The following is a 17,695-nucleotide window of genomic DNA, read 5'->3' as shown; positions in this document are numbered from 1 at the left end:
CTCTTCACAACCCCATGAATTGCAGCACGCCAAGGCCTCCCTGTCCATTACCAACTCCTGGATTTCACTGAGACTCATGTCCATCGAGTCAGTGATGCCATCCAGCCATCTCATCCTCTGTCATCCCCTTCTCCTCCTGCCCCCAATCCCTCCCAGCATCAGAGTCTTTTCCAAAGAGTCAACTCTTTGCATGAGGTGGCCAAAGTACTGGAGTTTTAGCTTTAGCATCATTCCCTCCAAAGAAATCCCAGGGCTGATCTCCTTCAGAATGGACCAGTTGGATCTCCTTGCAGTTCAAGGGACTCTCAAGAGTCTCCTCCAACACCACAATTCAAAAGCATCAATTCTTCGGCGCTCAGCCTTCTTCACAGTCCAACTCTCACATCCATACATGACCACAGGAAAAACCATAGCCTTGACTAGATGGACCTTTGTTGGCAAAGTAATGTCTCTGCTTTTGAATATGCTATCTAGGTGGGTCATAACTTTCCTTCAAAGGAGTAAGCATCTTTTAATTTCATGGCTGCAGTCACCATCTGTAGTGATTTTGGAGCCCAGAAAAATAAAGTCTGACACTTTCCCCATCTGTTTCCCATGAAGTAATGGGACCGCATGCCATGATCTTCATTTTCTGAATGTTGAGCTTTAAGCCAACTTTTTCACTCTCCACTTTCACTTTCATCAAGAGGCTTTTTAGTTCCTCTTCACTTTCTGCCATAAGGGTGGTGTCATCTGCATATCTGAGGTTATTGATATTTCTCCCAGCAATCTTGATTCCAGCTTGTGTTTCTTCCAGTCCAGCGTTTCTCACGATGTACTCTGCATATAAGTTAAATAAGTAGGGTGACAATATACAGCCTTGATGTACTCCTTTTCCTATTTGGAACCAGTCTGTTGTTCCATGTCCAGTTCTAACTGTTGCTTCCTGACCTGCATACAGATTTCTCAAGAGGCAGGTCAGGTGCTCTGGTATTCCCATCTCTTTCAGAATTTTCCACAGTTTATTGTGATCCACACAGTCAAAGGCTTTGGCATAGTCAATAAAGCAGAAATAGATGTTTTTCTGGAACTCTCTTGCTTTTTCCATGATTCAGCGGATGTTGGCAATTTGATCTCTGGTTCCTCTGCCTTTTCTAAAACCAGCTTGAACATCAGGAAGTTCACGGTTCACAGTTCATGTATTGCTCAGTTGTGTCCAACTCTTTGCGACCCCATGGACTGCAGCACAACAGACTTCCCTGTCCATCTCCAACTCCTGGAGTTTACTCAAACTCATCCCATTGAGTCAATGACGCCATCCAACCATCTTATCCTCTGTCATCCCTTTCTCCTCCCATCTTCAATCTTTCCCAGCATCAGGGTCTTTTCCAATGAGTCAGTTCTTCATCTCAGGTGGCCAAAGTATTGGAGTTTCAGCTTCAACATCAGTCCTTACAAGGAATAGTCAGGACTGATTTCCTTTAGGATGGACTGGTTGGATCTCCTTGCAGTCCCAGGGACTCTAAAGAGTCTTCTCCAACACCACAGTTTAAAAGCATCAATTCTTTGGCCCTCAGCTTTCTGTATAGTCCAACTCTCACAACCATACATGACTACTGCAAAAACCATAGCTTTATCTAGATGGACCTTTGTTGGCAAGGTAATGTCTCTGCTGTCTATGTTGATCATAACTTTTTTCCAAGGAGCAAGCATCTTTTAATTTCATGGCTGCAATCACCATCTGCAGTGATTTTGGAGCCCCCCCCCCAAATAAAGTCTGTCACTGTTTCCACTTTTTCCCCCATCTATTTCCCATGAAGTGATGGGACCAGATGCCATGATCTTAGTTTTGCACTAGGCCTTGTTTTTAAAACTGGGGTTACAGACCATGACCCTACTTTCATGAGCTTATATTCTTCAGGGAGAAGGCAGAAAATGAACAAATAAATGCACCTGTAATATGCCAGGTGAAAGAAAAACAATAAAATAAAGGATATTAGTGCATAGAAAGGTATAGCATAGGGTTAGTAGTGTATGGGTGTTATATTTCATATGGGTGGTAAGAGAAGGTTATTTCAGGTGCTTAGACCTGAAGGCAGAGAAGGCAATGGCACCCCACTCCAGTAGTCTTGCCTGGAAAATCCTGTGGATGGAGAAGCCTGGCAGGCTCCAGTCCATGGGGTTGCAAAGAGTCGGGAACGACTGAGCGACTTCACTTTCACTTTTTACTTTCATGCGTTGGAGAAGGAAATGGCAACCCACTCCAATGTTCTTGCCTGTAGAATCCCAGGGACGGGGGAGCCTGGTGGGCTGCCATCTATGGGGTCGCACAGAGTCGGACATGACTGAAGAGACTTAGCAGCACCAGCAAACCTCAAGGCAGTGAGGAAACAAGCTATATAGCTATGTGAGGAAGAATACTTCAAGGCAATCATATGTTGATAATGTTATGCAGCTCACTTTTTTGCTTATTAATATACCATGGATGTCAATACATATATGTTAATCTTATTCTTTAAATAAGTGAGAATTTGTTTGCTGTTGTATAGAAAGTACAGCAGTATAGGGTTTTTTTTTTTTTTTTTTTTTTTTTTTTTTCATCCTTTGGCTGGAGCAACTCTTATGATGGACATATCATTCTACATATAGATTTGTATGATTTGTATGTTTCTTCATTTCCGGAAGTTGAATTGCTGGTTCAGTGGGTTTATGGATTTAAAATTTTGATGGACATTACTAAATTGCCCATTAACACATTGTATTCTTGATAATAGACACAATTTTCTTACATTTCTCCAGATACTGAATTGCTCTCCTGATGTTTCAGGGATACCTAACTTTTTCACTTGAGTCATAACTTTTTCAATTTAATTTCTTAATAATTTTCTTATTCAGATTTTCCTGTATTAAATAATTCACTTTCTGTCTTACTCCCTGCTGTCAGAGATTACATAATTAGAACTTAGTTTTAATTCTACTAAGCATCAGAGATCCAACCAGTCCATTCTGAAGGAGATCAGCCCTGGGTTTTCTTTGGAAGGAATGATGCTAAAGCTGAAACTCCAGTACTTTGGCCACCTCATGCGAAGAGTTGACTCACTGGAAAAGACTCTGATGCTGGGAGGAGTTGGGGGCAGGAGGAGAAGGGGATGACAGAGGATGAGATGTCTGGATGGCATCACTGACTCGATGGACGTGAGTCTGAGTGAACTCCGGGAGTTGGTGATGGACAGGGAGGCCTGGCGTGCTGCGATTCATGGGGTCACAAAGAGTCGGACACGACTGAGCGACTGAACTGAGCTGAACTGAAGCATCACTAGCAGGAAACTAACTTTTGGTGTAGATTAGATTGTTTTGGATACTGATTATTAGGAATAAAGTAGAGAATTTCACTAGACCTTTAGTTTTAAACTTAATATGAATTTTAGCCTATATGGAGTTAATTAGTCTTATCAGTATTTAGAACAGAACAGAGTTTTAGTCACTGAAAAATAGAAAGTTAAAAAAAATTGCGTTAAATTTCAACTACCTCTTATACATCTCTATGATCAAGCTTAACATTAAATGACTAGACTAATCTAGTAATTCGTTTGAGGAAAAATTTGCAAAGAACTTTTAGTATAACTGAAACCTCTTTTCTCCTAAGTCACGGATGTGTAAACAGAACTTAAAACACAGTTATAAGCCTGTCATTGTCAGCATCTGTATGATGGACAGATACAGTAAACCTTGAATTCATGTTAGCTTGGTTTACTCCATTCGTACCTCTTAGAGTTCCAATTTTGTTAGGGAAATAATTCTGGATCAGGCTTCTGTTTTCAGTATCTATTATTATCCTCTGTACCTGAAAGGTAGGTTTGTGTGGTCAAAAAGAACTTAGAGTTTAACTTGTGGTATAACTTTCCTTTCTTATTCTGGTAACTGATTTTTATCATAACTCAGAAACTGATTGGTCATCTCCATTGGATGGAGAAGACAGTTATATTTTGTTAGCTATGAATACTTTCCTAGAGCATCTCTTGGTCAGGAATCCAGGTACGGTTAGTTGGATACCTCTGAGTATGTCTCAAGGTTGAAATCAAGGTGTCAATTAGATATATGGTCATTGCAAGGCTACATTGAATGAGAATCAACTTCTGCATTTATTTATGTAACTCTTGGCAGGCTTTAGGTCCTTGCTTGATGTTGACTGGAGACAACACTTCCTTGAAATATGGGCCTCTCTACAGAGTTATTCACAGCATGGCAACATGCTTTCCCAGAGAAAGGGCTCTAGGGGTAGGGGTGAGCAGGATGGAAGTAATTTTTTATAATCTAATTTTAGAAGTGGCATTCTACTAATTCTTTCGTTTTTATACAGCCTTTTTGTTTTTTAATAATTTTTTCCAAAAATTTTTACTTTATTTAAAAAAATCAAGTGCATTGAACTTTATCACTGTTTAATATCAGCATCATTATCAATAACAAAAACAAAATTGATGAATTACTTCAAATTTGAATAATGGTTACTAAATAAACCATAGAAAATACAATTCACAAATAAGAATTATTAAGATTTATATGAAATCATGCTAAATTAAACCAATTCAGGTATATTTGATAAATAAAAAATTAATTTAAACAATAATTTTTATCTCTAGAGTACATAAAAATTTTGTCTTTATTTGAAGAAAAAACATTTTGTTTTGTTCATTATTTTATTTATTTATTTTTTACTCTTTTTTTAAATTTTATTTTTTAACTTTGCAATATTGTATTGGTTTTGCCATATATCAAAATGAATCCGCCACAGGTATACATGTGTTCCCCATCCTGAGCCCTCCTCCCTCCTCCCTCCCCATACCATCCCTCTGGGTCGTCCCAGTGCACCAGCCCCAAGCATCCAGTATCATGCATCGGACCTGGACTGGCGACTCGTTTCATATATGATATTATACATGTTTCAATGCCATTCTCCCAAATCATCCCACCCTCTCCCTCTCCCACAGAGTCCAAAAGACTTTTCTATACATCAGTGTCTCTTTTGCTGTCTTGTATACAGGGTTATTGTTACCATCTTTTTAAATTCCATATGTATGTGTTAGTATACTGTATTGGTGTTTTTCTTTCTGGCTTACTTCACTATGTATAATAGGCTCCAGTTTCATCCACCTCATTAGAACTGATTCAAATGTATTATTTTTAATGGCTGAGTAATACTCCATTGTGTATATGTACCACAGCTTTTTTATCCATTCATCTGCTGATGGACATCTAGGTTGCTTCCATGTCCTGACTATTATAAGCAGTGCAGCAATGAACATTGTGGGTACACATGTCTCTTTCAATTCTGGTTTCCTTGGTGTGTATGCTCAGCAGTGGGATTGCTGGATCATAAGGCAGTTCTATTTCCAGTTTTTTAAGGAGTCTCCACACTGTTCTCCATAGTGGCTGTACTAGTTTGCATTCCCACCAACAGTTTAAGAGGGTTCCCTTTTCTCCACACCCTCTCCAGCATTTATTGCTTGTAGACTTTTGGATTGCAGCCATTCTGACTGGCGTGAAATGGTACCTCATAGTGGTTTTGATTTGCATTTCTCTGATAATGAGTGATGTTGAGCATCTTTTCATGTGTTTGTTAGCCATCTGTATGTCTTCTTTGGAGAAATGTCTATTTAGTTCTTTGGCCCAGTTTTTGATTGGGTCATTTATTTTTCTGGAGTTGAGCTGTAGTTGAAAACTTCCCTAAAATGGGGAAGGAAATAATTACTCAAGTCCAAGAAACCCAGAGAGTCCCAAATAGGATAAACCCAAGGCAAAACACCCCAAGACACATATTAATCAAATTAACAAAGATCAAACACAAAGAACAAATATTAAAAGCAACAAGGGAAAAACAACAAATAACACACAAGGGAATTCCCATAAGGATAACAGCTGATCTTTCAATAGAAACTCTTCAAGCTAGGAGGGAATGGCAAGACATACTTAAAGTGATGAAAGAAAATAACCTACAGCCCAGATTATTGTGCCCAGCAAGGATCTCATTCAAATATGAAGGAGAAATCAAAAGCTTTACAGACAAGCAAAAGCTGAGAGAATTCAGCACCACCAAACCAGCTATCCAACAAACACTAAAGGATATTCTCTAGACAGGAAATACAAAAAGGGTGTATAAATTCAAACCCAAAACAATAAAGTAAATGGCAACGGGATCATACTTATTAATAATTACCTTAAACGTAAATGGGTTGAATGCCCCAACCAAAAGACATAGACTGGCTGAATGGATACAAAAACAAGACCCCTATATATGTTGTCTACAAGAGACCCACCTCAAAACAGGGGACACATACAGACTGAAAGTGAAGGGCTGGAAAAAGATATTCCATGCAAATAGAGACCAAAAGAAAGCAGGAGTAGCAATACTCATATCAGATAAAATAGACTTTAAAACAAAGGCTGTGAAGAGAGACAAAGAAGGTCACTACATAATGATCAAACGATCAATCCAAGAAGATATAACAATTATAAATATATATGCACCCAACATAGGAGCACCGCAATATGTAAGACAAATGCTAACAAGTATGAAAGGAGAAATTAACAATAACACAAAAATAGCGGGAGACTTTAATACCCCACTCACACCTATGGATAGATCAACTAAACAGAAAATTAACAAGGAAACACAAACTTTAAATGATACAATAGACCAGTTAGACCTAATTGATATCTATAGGACATTTCATCCTACAGCTGTAATAACTTTATATTGTAAAAGTTATAAAGAAAAATTGGAATTCTCCAATGCGCCTCTCCTAATTTCCCCAAATGTTAGTGTTTCACATTGCCCTGGTATGTTTTTCAAAACTAAGAAGCCAACGTTGGTACAGTATTATTAACTAAACTCAAGCCTTTATTCAGATTTCACCAGTTTTTCTACTAGCAACCTTTTCCATTTCCAGGATCATATCCAGGACACTCTCTTGCCTTTAGCTGTCAAGTCTTCTCACTCTCTTCTGGGACAGATTATGCAGTATGTCAGAGGGACAGAGGCCTGGGGGTTGGATAGTCAAACACTTTTCTCAGTTAATGCATATCGTGGATGGTGGGTGAAGCTCTATCAGATGTATTATGGTGGCAGAAGATCTGCTGTGTTTGCAGCAAAGGACTGGGCATGCTGTCGGGCCACGGGGCTGAATGGGGAATGCTGAAGACTTCTGGACTGGCCTCCAGCCAGAAGTGTGTAAGGTTGGGATGGGTTAGCCAGAGAACACTCACAGGCTCTAAAGCTGGGGAGTTATGCCCTCACCTGCCAATCGAAACCAAGCTTGCTAGCAAAGCTGGTCACCATGGACTTAAGGGTGTGCCAGTCATATACCCCGACAAGCACAAGACTAGTAAAATTCTTAACCTAAGAAATAAATGCAAAAGAAACAAAAGAGACCATAGCAAAAATCAACAAAACCAAAAGCTGGTTCTTTGAAAGGATAAATAAAATTGACAAACCATTAGCCAGACTCATCAAGAAACAAAGGGAGAAAAATCAAATCAATAAACTTAGAAATGAAAATGGAGAGATCACAACAGACAACACAGAAATGCAAAGGATCATAAGAGACTACTATCAACAATTATATGCCAATAAAATGGACAACAAGGAAGAAATGGACAAATTCTTAGAAAAGTACAACTTTCCAAAACTCGATCAGGAAGAAATAGAAAATCTTAACAGACCCATCACAAGCACGGAAATTGAAACTGTAATCAAAAATCTTCCAGCAAACAAAAGCCCAGGTCCAGATGGCTTCACACCTGAATTCTACCAAAAATTTAGAGAAGAGCTAACACCTATCCTGCTCAAACTCTTCCAGAAAATTGCAGAGGATGGGAAACTTCCAAACTCATTCTATGAGGCCACCATCACCCTAATACCAAAACCTGACAAAGACCCCACAAAAAAAGAAAACTACAGGCCAATATCACTGATGAACATAGATGCAAAAATCCTTAACAAAATTCTAGCAATCAGAATCCAACAACACATTAAAAAGATCATACACCATGACCAAGTGGGCTTTATCCCAGGGAGGCAAGGATTCTTCAATATCCACAAATCAATCAATGTAATACACCACATTAACAAATTGAAAAATAAAAACCATATGATTATCTCAATAGATGCAGAGAAAGCCTTTGACAAAATTCAACATCCATTTATGATCAAAAGTCTCCAGAAAGCAGGAATAGAAGGAACATACCTCAACATAATAAAAGCTATATATGACAAACCCACAGCAAACATTATCCTCAATGGTGAAAAATTGAAAGCATTTCCTCTAAAGTCAGGAACAAGACAAGGGTGCCCACTTTCACCATTACTATTCAACATAGTTTTGGAAGTTTTGGCCACAGCAATCAGAGCAGAAAAAGAAATAAAAGGAATCCAAATTGGAAAAGAAGAAGTAAAGCTCTCACTGTTTGCAGATGACATGATCCTCTACATAGAAAACCCTAAAGACTCCACCAGAAAATTACTAGAACTAATCAATGACTATAGTAAAGTTGCAGGATATAAAATCAACACCTAGAAATCCCTTGCATTCCTATACACTAATAATGAGAAAACAGAAAGAGAAATTAAGGAAACAATTCCATTCACCATTGCAACGGAAAGAATAAAATACTTAGGAATATATCTACCTAAAGAATCTAAAGACCTATATATAGAAAACTATAAAACACTGGTGAAAGAAATCAAAGAGGACACTAACAGATGGAGAAATATACCATGTTCATGGATTGGAAGAATCAATATAGTGAAAATGAGTATACTACCCAAAGCAATCTATAGATTCAATGCAATCCCTATCAAGCTACCAACAGCATTCTTCACAGAGCTAGAACAAATAATTTCACAATTTGTATGGAAAAACAAAAAACCTCGAATAGCCAAAGCAATCTTGAGAAAGAAGAATGGAACTGGAGGAATCAACCTACCTGACTTCAGGCTCTACTACAAAGCCACAGTTATCAAGCAGTATGGTACTGGCACAAAGACAGAAATATAGATCAATGGAACAAAATAGAAAGTCCAGAGATAAATCCACGCACATATGGACACCTTATCTTCGACAAAGGAGGCAAGAATATACAATGGATTAAAGACAATCTCTTTAACAAGTGGTGCTGGGAACTCTGGTCAACCACTTGTAAAAGAATGAAACTAGAACACTTTCTAACACCATACACAAAAATAAACTCAAAATGGATTAAAGATCTAAACGTAAGACCAGAAACTATAAAACTCCTAGAGGAGAACATAGGCAAAACACTCTCTGACATACATCACAGCAGGATCCTCTATGACCCACCTCCCAGAATATTGGAAATAAAAGCAAAAATAAACAAATGGGACCTAATTAACCTTAAAAGCTTCTGCACATCAAAGGAAACTATTAGCAAGGTGAAAAGACAGCCTTCAGAATGGGAGAAGATAATAGCAAATGAAGCAACTGACAAACAACTAATCTCGAGAATATACAAGCAACTCCTACAGCTCAACTCCAGAAAAATAAATGACCCAATCAAAAATGGGCCAAAGAACTAAATAGACATTTCTCCAAAGAAGACATACAGATGGCTAACAAACACATGAAAAGATGCTCAACATCACTCATTATCAGAGAAATGCAAATCAAAACCACTATGAGGTACCATTTCACACCAGTCAGAATGGCTGCGATCCAAAAGTCTACAAGTAATAAATGCTGGAGAGGGTGTGGAGAAAAGGGAACCCTCTTACACTGTTGGTGGGAATGCAAACTAGTACAGCCACTATGGAGAACAGTGTGGAGATTCCTTAAAAAACTGGAAATAGACATGCCTTATGATCCAGCAATCCCACTGCTGGGCATACACACTGAGAAAACCAGAAGGGAAAGAGACCCGAGTACCCCAATGTTCATCGCAGCACTGTTTATAATAGCCAGGACATGGAAGCAACCTAGATGTCCATCAGCAGATGAATGGCTAAGAAAGCTGTGGTACATATACACAATGGAGTATTATTCAGCCATTAAAAAGAATACATTTGAATCAGTTCTAATGAGGTGGATGAAACTGGAGCCTATTATACAGAGTGAAGTAAGCCAGAAAGAAAAACACCAATACAGTATACTAATGCATATATATGGAATTTAGAAAGATGGTAACAATAACCCTGTGTACGAGACAGCAAAAGAGACACTGATGTATAGAACAGTTTTATGGACTCTGAGAGAGAGGGAGAGGGTGGGAAGATTTGGGAGAATGGCATTGAAACATGTAAAATATCATGTATGAGATGAGTTGCCAGTCCAGGTTGGATGCACGATACTGGATGCTTGGGGCTGGTGCACTGGGACGACCCAGAGGGATGGAATGGGGAGGGAGGAGGGAGGAGGGTTCAGGATGGGGAACACATGTATACCTGTGGCGGATTCATTTTGATATTTGGCAAATCTAATACAGTTATGTAAAGTTTAAAAATAAAATAAAATTAAAAAAAAAAAAAAAAAAGAAAATGCAACTCCTATTTTTCCAGAACTTAGCCCATGATTTTAACTGTTGAACTCCCACTCTGCATCTCTCAGAACCAACTAATACAAATGAGAAACTCATCTCTTCATTTATGGCTTTGGGTTTTAGGGATCAAGATGGTAATTCTTTCCAGGCCTTTTGGGACCCATGTTCATAAGGGTCTCGGACATGGGAAAATAGATTCCTAAAAATACTGATACCTTATTCACTCTGGAGAGGGAAATGGCAACCCACTCAGGTGATCTTGCCTGGAGAACTCCATGGATGGAGGATCCTGGAGGGCTGTAATCTATGAGGTCGCAAAGAGTTGGACACAGTTGAGTGACTAACACTTATTCACTCAAAATCTAAAACTTCTGCTTTCTCTCCAAGGTCCTTGGAGCTATTGGGACACATTTGAATTTGATTCCAAACAAAATGAGCTAATCAGTTCAGTCCCTCAGTGGTGTCCAATTTTTTGCAACCCCTGGACTGCAGCATGCGAGGCCTCCCTGTCCATTGCCAACTCCTGGAGTTTACTCAAACTCATGTCCATTGGGTCAGTGATGCCATCCAACCATTTCATCCTCTGTCATCCCCTTCTCCTCCTGCCTCCAATCTTTCCCAGCATCAGGGTCCTTTCCAATGAGTCAGTTCTTCACATCAGGTGGTCAAAATACTGGAGTTTCAACTTCAGCATCAGTCCTTCCAATGAATATTCAGGACTGATTTCGTTTAGGATGGTCTTGTTGGATCTCCTTGCAGTCCAAGGGACTCTCAAGAGTCTTTTCCAACACCACAGTTCAAAAACATCAATTCTTTGGCGCTTTTATGGCTTTCTCAATTATCTTCATTAAAAGTGAATAGGGCCGAGAATAAAGGTTGGAAAATAAATACTATGTTTCTACTAATAAAAATGACTTAATATTTATTAATAAAAATTTTTCAACTTAGGCAAAAAGATGAATTTAGAAAGAACTTTGGAATGAAATGTTGTGTGAACTGAACAGGTCATGTCATCTCTTTAATCTTTGCATGTGTGTGTGCTAAGCCGCTAAGTTGTGTTCAACTCTGTGCAACCCCATGGACTGTAGCCCACCAGGCTCCTCAGTTCATGGTATTTCCCAGGCAAGAATACTCAAGTGTGTTCCCATGCCCTCCTCCAGGGGATCCGCCCAACACAGGGATTGAACCTGCGTCTCCTGAATTGCAGGCAGATTTTTTACTGACTGAGCCACCGGGAAAGCCCCTTAATCTTCTTTCACCTCATTTTATCTTCCACAAGGAGTAAGATAAAATGACTTCTTAAGCTCTTCAGAGCTGTGAAAATTGTTGACTGAGCAATGACTATCCACATAAATCTGTTAAAAGAAGATGTTATCAAGAAAGTAAGAAAAATTGGAATGCAAAAGCCTTTCTGCTCTACTAAAGTCAGGGGGCACTATTAAGACATTGATGGAAGCTTGCAAGAGACACTGTATGATGCACAATATTGTCTCCACTCTTGCATAGTTCAATTTCAATTATTTGCATATTCATGCAGTGACAGTTCCTCCTAACCATCCACAAGGCTCAGTGCCAAGGTAGTCAACATTCTGGTTGACTGTTTTTGTCTCTTAAAAATTGATCCAACAAATTTATTCAGAGTCATTTTCACCATCTGCTCTATAATTGTGGGTTGGGGGAAGGACAATACGCAGCTCAGTTTTAGCATAAAAATTCCACTTAGAGGTGTGACTATGGTCACATCGGTGAAAGCTATAAAAATAAATGCTGCGGGAGTCAAGGAGCTAAGGAACTCACAGTTAAAATGATAGAATTCTAGAGTATTGTTCCCTCATTGAACTTTTCTCTCATTTCTCCACACTTGATGGTAGGTCTTAAACCTAACTGAAATGTAACACATATGCATAGTCCCATTTGCTAAATACTATATGTAGTATCTAATTTGATTTGGTAAAAATGCTGTACAATAAGCTAGAACAGCAACAAATATTATTCCAGAATCTACTATTAATATTTTCTTCCACACTGAGGCACCTCAGTGGTTTTAGTGAAAACCAAAGGAAGTGATATCCTAGCAATCAGTGGTCATAAAAATCAAGTGTTAATGGATACCTGGGGATCCACCTAAGTTAGCGAGGGAAAGTGGTCAGAAGGCTGAAGATTAATGTCTGTTTAAAATATTTCACAGCTTCTGTAAAACTGACAGCCATACAGAAGGGATTCTTTGATCAGAGGAAGAGAAAAATAAAGACACTTCAGCAGAATGATTATTAAGCAGCAGAGAATAATTCAGAGTAAGTGTAAAGCACTGGAGACTTACTTGAATCTATGTATATATGAGGAAAACAACTCATGAACACTGTTTTTCAGGCTGAAGTTAAAGATGGGGCTTATAAAAGCAATAGCTACCAATTTTCACAAGGCAAAGTGATTGGCTTGTCAGCTCAGCATTGTTTGGTTGAAGTAGAGAGCCCTCAGTCCATTCATTGAGTCTGCCTGAAGTTTGTCATCAGGCTATTTAAAAAATGCTGATTCTAAACAATTTTATGAAAAGCCATCACTCTAGTTCCCTGACAACTGCTTCTCTTTTCACCCTCTAAGCCTGGGGTTGTGTGGTGGACAGGGTTGCATGTATAGGTTCAGGCTTAGAGAAAGCTTCCCTCCTGGTTCCATCAATGACTGTGATAAGAATATGTACTTTTCCTATCCATTCACTACCTTCTTCACGTGTTCACTGACTGTATATTGGGTATTTCCTAGTTAATCATTTTTTAACACATGGGAGTATGGGCAGGTAGTCATGGATCAGCAGTGTCCAGAGCTTTCCTTTTTCTGTGATGTGCTTGATGGTGTTTCTAAAGGAGTAGCCCTATAAAAACAGTGGATTTGTTTTCAATTTGAACTCTGAAAGAAAGGCCTTTTTCTCTCAAGAGTTCTTGAAAACTTGGCGGATAATGATCAGAAATAAATCTAGATAACAGAGCAGAAGACTTCTTCTACTTGAGGCAGATTGGCTACAAGTCCAATCTGCACAGTAAGAGCATGGATAAAGCATTCAGAGCTGTACTGTGAGTGACTACCAATCAAACTAAGACTTAATAATATAACTCCTAGAGCAGGAACAAACATCCCAGACCAACAGGTTGGTCTGGGGCAAGAGTAGTGGAGGACAGATGGAAGAAATTTCAGATGGAACAGCATATTGCCATATTGGCTAAGAATTTCTACTAGTTCCTCAGAGGAAAAAACAGTGATGGCCAGGTTTATGGCATCTTATTCATTGTGAAGTATATAAGCAGCATATTTTTGTGAGTTTATTATTGTATAATACATACATATATATATACACATATATATGTGTGTATATATATACCTAATCAGCATATAATTATCATTTCAGACTATGAGTTTAGTTATGTCCCACAAATGTTTTTGACATTAAAAACAATCCCATAGCTAGTGACTTTCTTCCACATAAGATTTGAAATTAGGAGAGAGATTTATACCTGGATTTGAAGTTTTCTCAATTATTACCATAGTCAAAATTCTGGCTCCCAGTTTTGACAAAATTGCTGAGAAGTTGTACTTATAAGTATTTATATAGCAAAAAAGTGTATTTCTTGGTGTGTTCTGTTTTCAGTTCATCACCTTAAGTCTTAAATAAATCTTGAAATTGTTACCTTTACTCTAAAACTCTGATCACTTATCCCTGCCCCTTCCAGTTATTGCCTGATTTCAGTCACTGTACTCCTGTTTTCTCAGTCAAGTCTGCCAGGCCCCTCTGTCCATGGAATTGTCCAGGCAAGAATACTGGAGTGCCATTCGCTTCACCAGGGTATCTTCCCGACCCAGGAATCGATCCCATGTCTCCTCTATTGCAGGCAGATTCTGTACTGTCTGAGCTACCAGGGAAGCCCCTTTCAGTACAATTTTCTCAGCCAGCCATTAAAGGCTTTTTAGTTTTTATTTAGAAGTTCCTTTGTGTCCTTCTTCTCTGTATGACGTCTATCTCTGGATAGGTAGGATACTCAAATGTAGTGGGCTGATTTTCAGAAATTACAGATGGAGAATTGCTCAGCAGAGGCAGGTTTAATGCAAACTGGACTTAGGTCCACATTTGTTGGATCACAGCCCCTTTGGGAGTTTGCCCAATGTAATCTGAAACTATCCCCACACTCAGACTTGGGTAAGGATGAAAAAGGCAGATGACTTCAGATTGGTAGGCGGCAAAGAAATTACTGAAGAGGCTTTTCTTGGGTGGCCCCAAGATGAGTCGATTTCTGCCAGATCTTAAAGTTTTTAATGGAGGCTTGAAGTGGCTTCACCCATGCTCCTAGTCCAGATTATTTCAACACCACATTACTATCTCTAGGCTGTGTTCTTGGGTAGCTTCTAGTATGAGGAAGGCGGGTAGGGGACGCATTCCACAGACAAGGTTGGGGCAATCAGGTTCTAAATTCTAGGTCCTGCTCAAAGGTCAAATGTGCTATCACATCTTCTTGATGATCATTTCAGTTGTATCCCAGGTAAGAGCAGCCTGGGCTATGAGGGTATTCAATTTCAAGTTTACTGAAGGAGTTGTGTGTCATGAAGCCAGACATGGATGGGTCATTACACAAAACCTCTGAATTCATCTTGGCCGTTCTCTGTTGCTGACTCTTTGCTTTGGCATTGTTCTAATTTTAATGAAACATATTACTTATAAAAGGGCTCCCCTGATAGCTCAGTTGGTAAAGAATTTGCCTGCAATGCAGGAGACCCTGGTTTGATTCCTGGGTTGGGAAGGTCTTCTGATGAAGGGATAGGCTACCCATTCCAGCATTCTTGGGTTTCCCTTGTGGCTCAGCTGGTAAAGAATACACCTGCAATGTCGGAGACCTGGGTTCAACCCCTGGGTTGGGAAGATCCCCTGGAGAAGGGAAAGGCTACCCACTCCAGTATTCTGGCCTGGAGAATTCCATGGACTGTGTAGTCCATGGGGTCACAAAGAGTCGGACATGACTGAGTGACTTTCACTTTCATTACTTGTAAAGGAATAAATTAAAAAAATGAAGACATAGGAAATGTACTGTCATGGAGCAAGTCTGGAGAAAATTTTTAATCCTATAGTGAGATAACAGGGACCTAAATTTGAGATATGAAAATGGAAAAGATAAGAACACAGACAGAATTATGAGGTAGTGATTGGTGAAATGTGGGAACTAATGGGTAAAGAGCTGGCAAGGATAACACAAAAGGTTTTAACTTCAGCTGATTAGGGCCACAAGAGGAGAGGCAAGTCTTAGGTGGAAAGAACTAAGTTTTGTTTTTTGAATGCACTGAATTTGCAATGTCTGGGGCCCCTCCTGGTGGAGTGGCTTCATGGCACTGGAGTGACTTTGAGGAGATTCCCCATGTGCAAAGGCAAAGGAGAAGCCCCAGCAAGATGGTAGGAGGGGCAAAATAGCATATAGAATCAAACCCCATACCCACCGGAGATGCTCAGAGGACTCAAACAAACCTTGTGTGCACAAGGACCCAGGGACCCCACAGAAACTGAGCCAGAACTGTGTTTGGGTGTCTCCTGAGGAGGTACAGGTCAGCAGTGGCCTGCCACAGGGGCAGGCGCTCTGGGTACAGCAGACCTGGGTGTGGCATAAGCCCTCTTGGAGGAGGTCGCCATTAGCACCACCATAGAGCCACCAGAACTTACACAGGATGGGAAACAGACTCGTGGAGGGAACAAACAGAACCTTGTGCACTAGGACCCAGGTGAAAGGAGCAAGGAGATCCAACCAGTCCATCCTAAAGGAAATCAGTCCTGAATATCCATTGGAAGGACTGATGCTGAAACTGAAACTCCAATACTTTGGCCACCTGATGCGAAGAACTGACTCATTGTAAAAGTCCCTGATGCTGGGAAAGATTGAAGGTGGGAGGAGAAAGGGATGACAGAGGATGAGATGGTTGGACAACATCACTGACTCGATGGACATGAGTTTGAGTAAACTCCAGGAGTTGGTGATGGACAGGGAGGCCTGGCGTGCTTCAGTCCCTGGGGTCACCAAGAGTCAGACACGACTGATTGACTGAACTGGGGCCCCTCCAAGAAAAGATGTCTAGCAGGAAATTGCATATACAGGTATAGGACTTGTAAGAGTCCTGAGCAATGACATAATACACTAACAGCAGCAGTAATCAGATGTTTCACCAATTTGCTAAGCCCTGTACTATGCACTTTCTGTTCTGCCTCTCTAATCTTATATGCCTGAATATAATGTGTTGGACTGTGCCTTCTCAAACTCTTAATCTAAATTCTGTTAGTGAATCATGAATATTTCTAGTCTGTAGTATCAACCTTTTTGGCACTTCAGTATTGTTCTACTTTTCTTCCCCATCAGTTATCAGTTATTTCAGTGGAATTTTAGAAAGAAGGAGAGATGGATGGGTCGTCAGTTTGCCTTCTTGCACTTGAAGCCAGAAACTGTGAGTTGAGGTATGACTCTGTGTTCTAGAAAGTTTAATCACATTTTGAAATACATTAGACTTTTTCAGGCAGTCAAGGCATCATCATTTCATTCTACCAAAGTATACTCTATAATAGCCTGAAGGAGATACAACATGATTTTTTTTATAAAATGTTGATTTCTTAGTCATAATGAAAAAAAAAGATGCTAAACAAAGTTTGAGGTCAGGCTTTTCTCCTTTTCTTTCACTTGCCATTAAGAGATCTTGCAATAAAGGATTTATTTTTGAAGCTTTTCAGATATATAAAATAAACATTTATGGAAAATATGGAAAAGTACAAGGAAAAAAGGAACAAGTCATACATAATTCTACCAGTCAGATACAATCCTATACATACATGGGGCATTTAATTCTTGTCTTTTTCTGTATGTACATAGTAGGTGTGTGTATTTGTGTGTATACATATATACACATAAATATATATTTATAAAGATATGTATAATACAAGCTGTCTTTTACCTAGATGAATCCTCTTTTACTTAGTTAACAGAAGCATTTCTCCCATGTGTTTAATTATGTTTAAGAATGTTTTTGTGATGGTATGTATTCCACATATGCTATTTTATAATTAAGATACCATTGTTAGGGTAAAAAGGGTTGTTTTCAGCTTTTTACCTTCATAAGTAATTATGCAGCATATATGTTTATAAGCCTCATTTCC

The sequence above is a fragment of the Bubalus bubalis genome, chromosome 9, assembly GCF_019923935.1.
Source record: "Bubalus bubalis isolate 160015118507 breed Murrah chromosome 9, NDDB_SH_1, whole genome shotgun sequence".
NCBI classification, from domain to species: domain Eukaryota; kingdom Metazoa; phylum Chordata; class Mammalia; order Artiodactyla; family Bovidae; genus Bubalus; species Bubalus bubalis.
The sequence above is the reverse complement of the archived record's forward strand: the minus strand, read 5'-3'. Positions refer to the sequence as shown.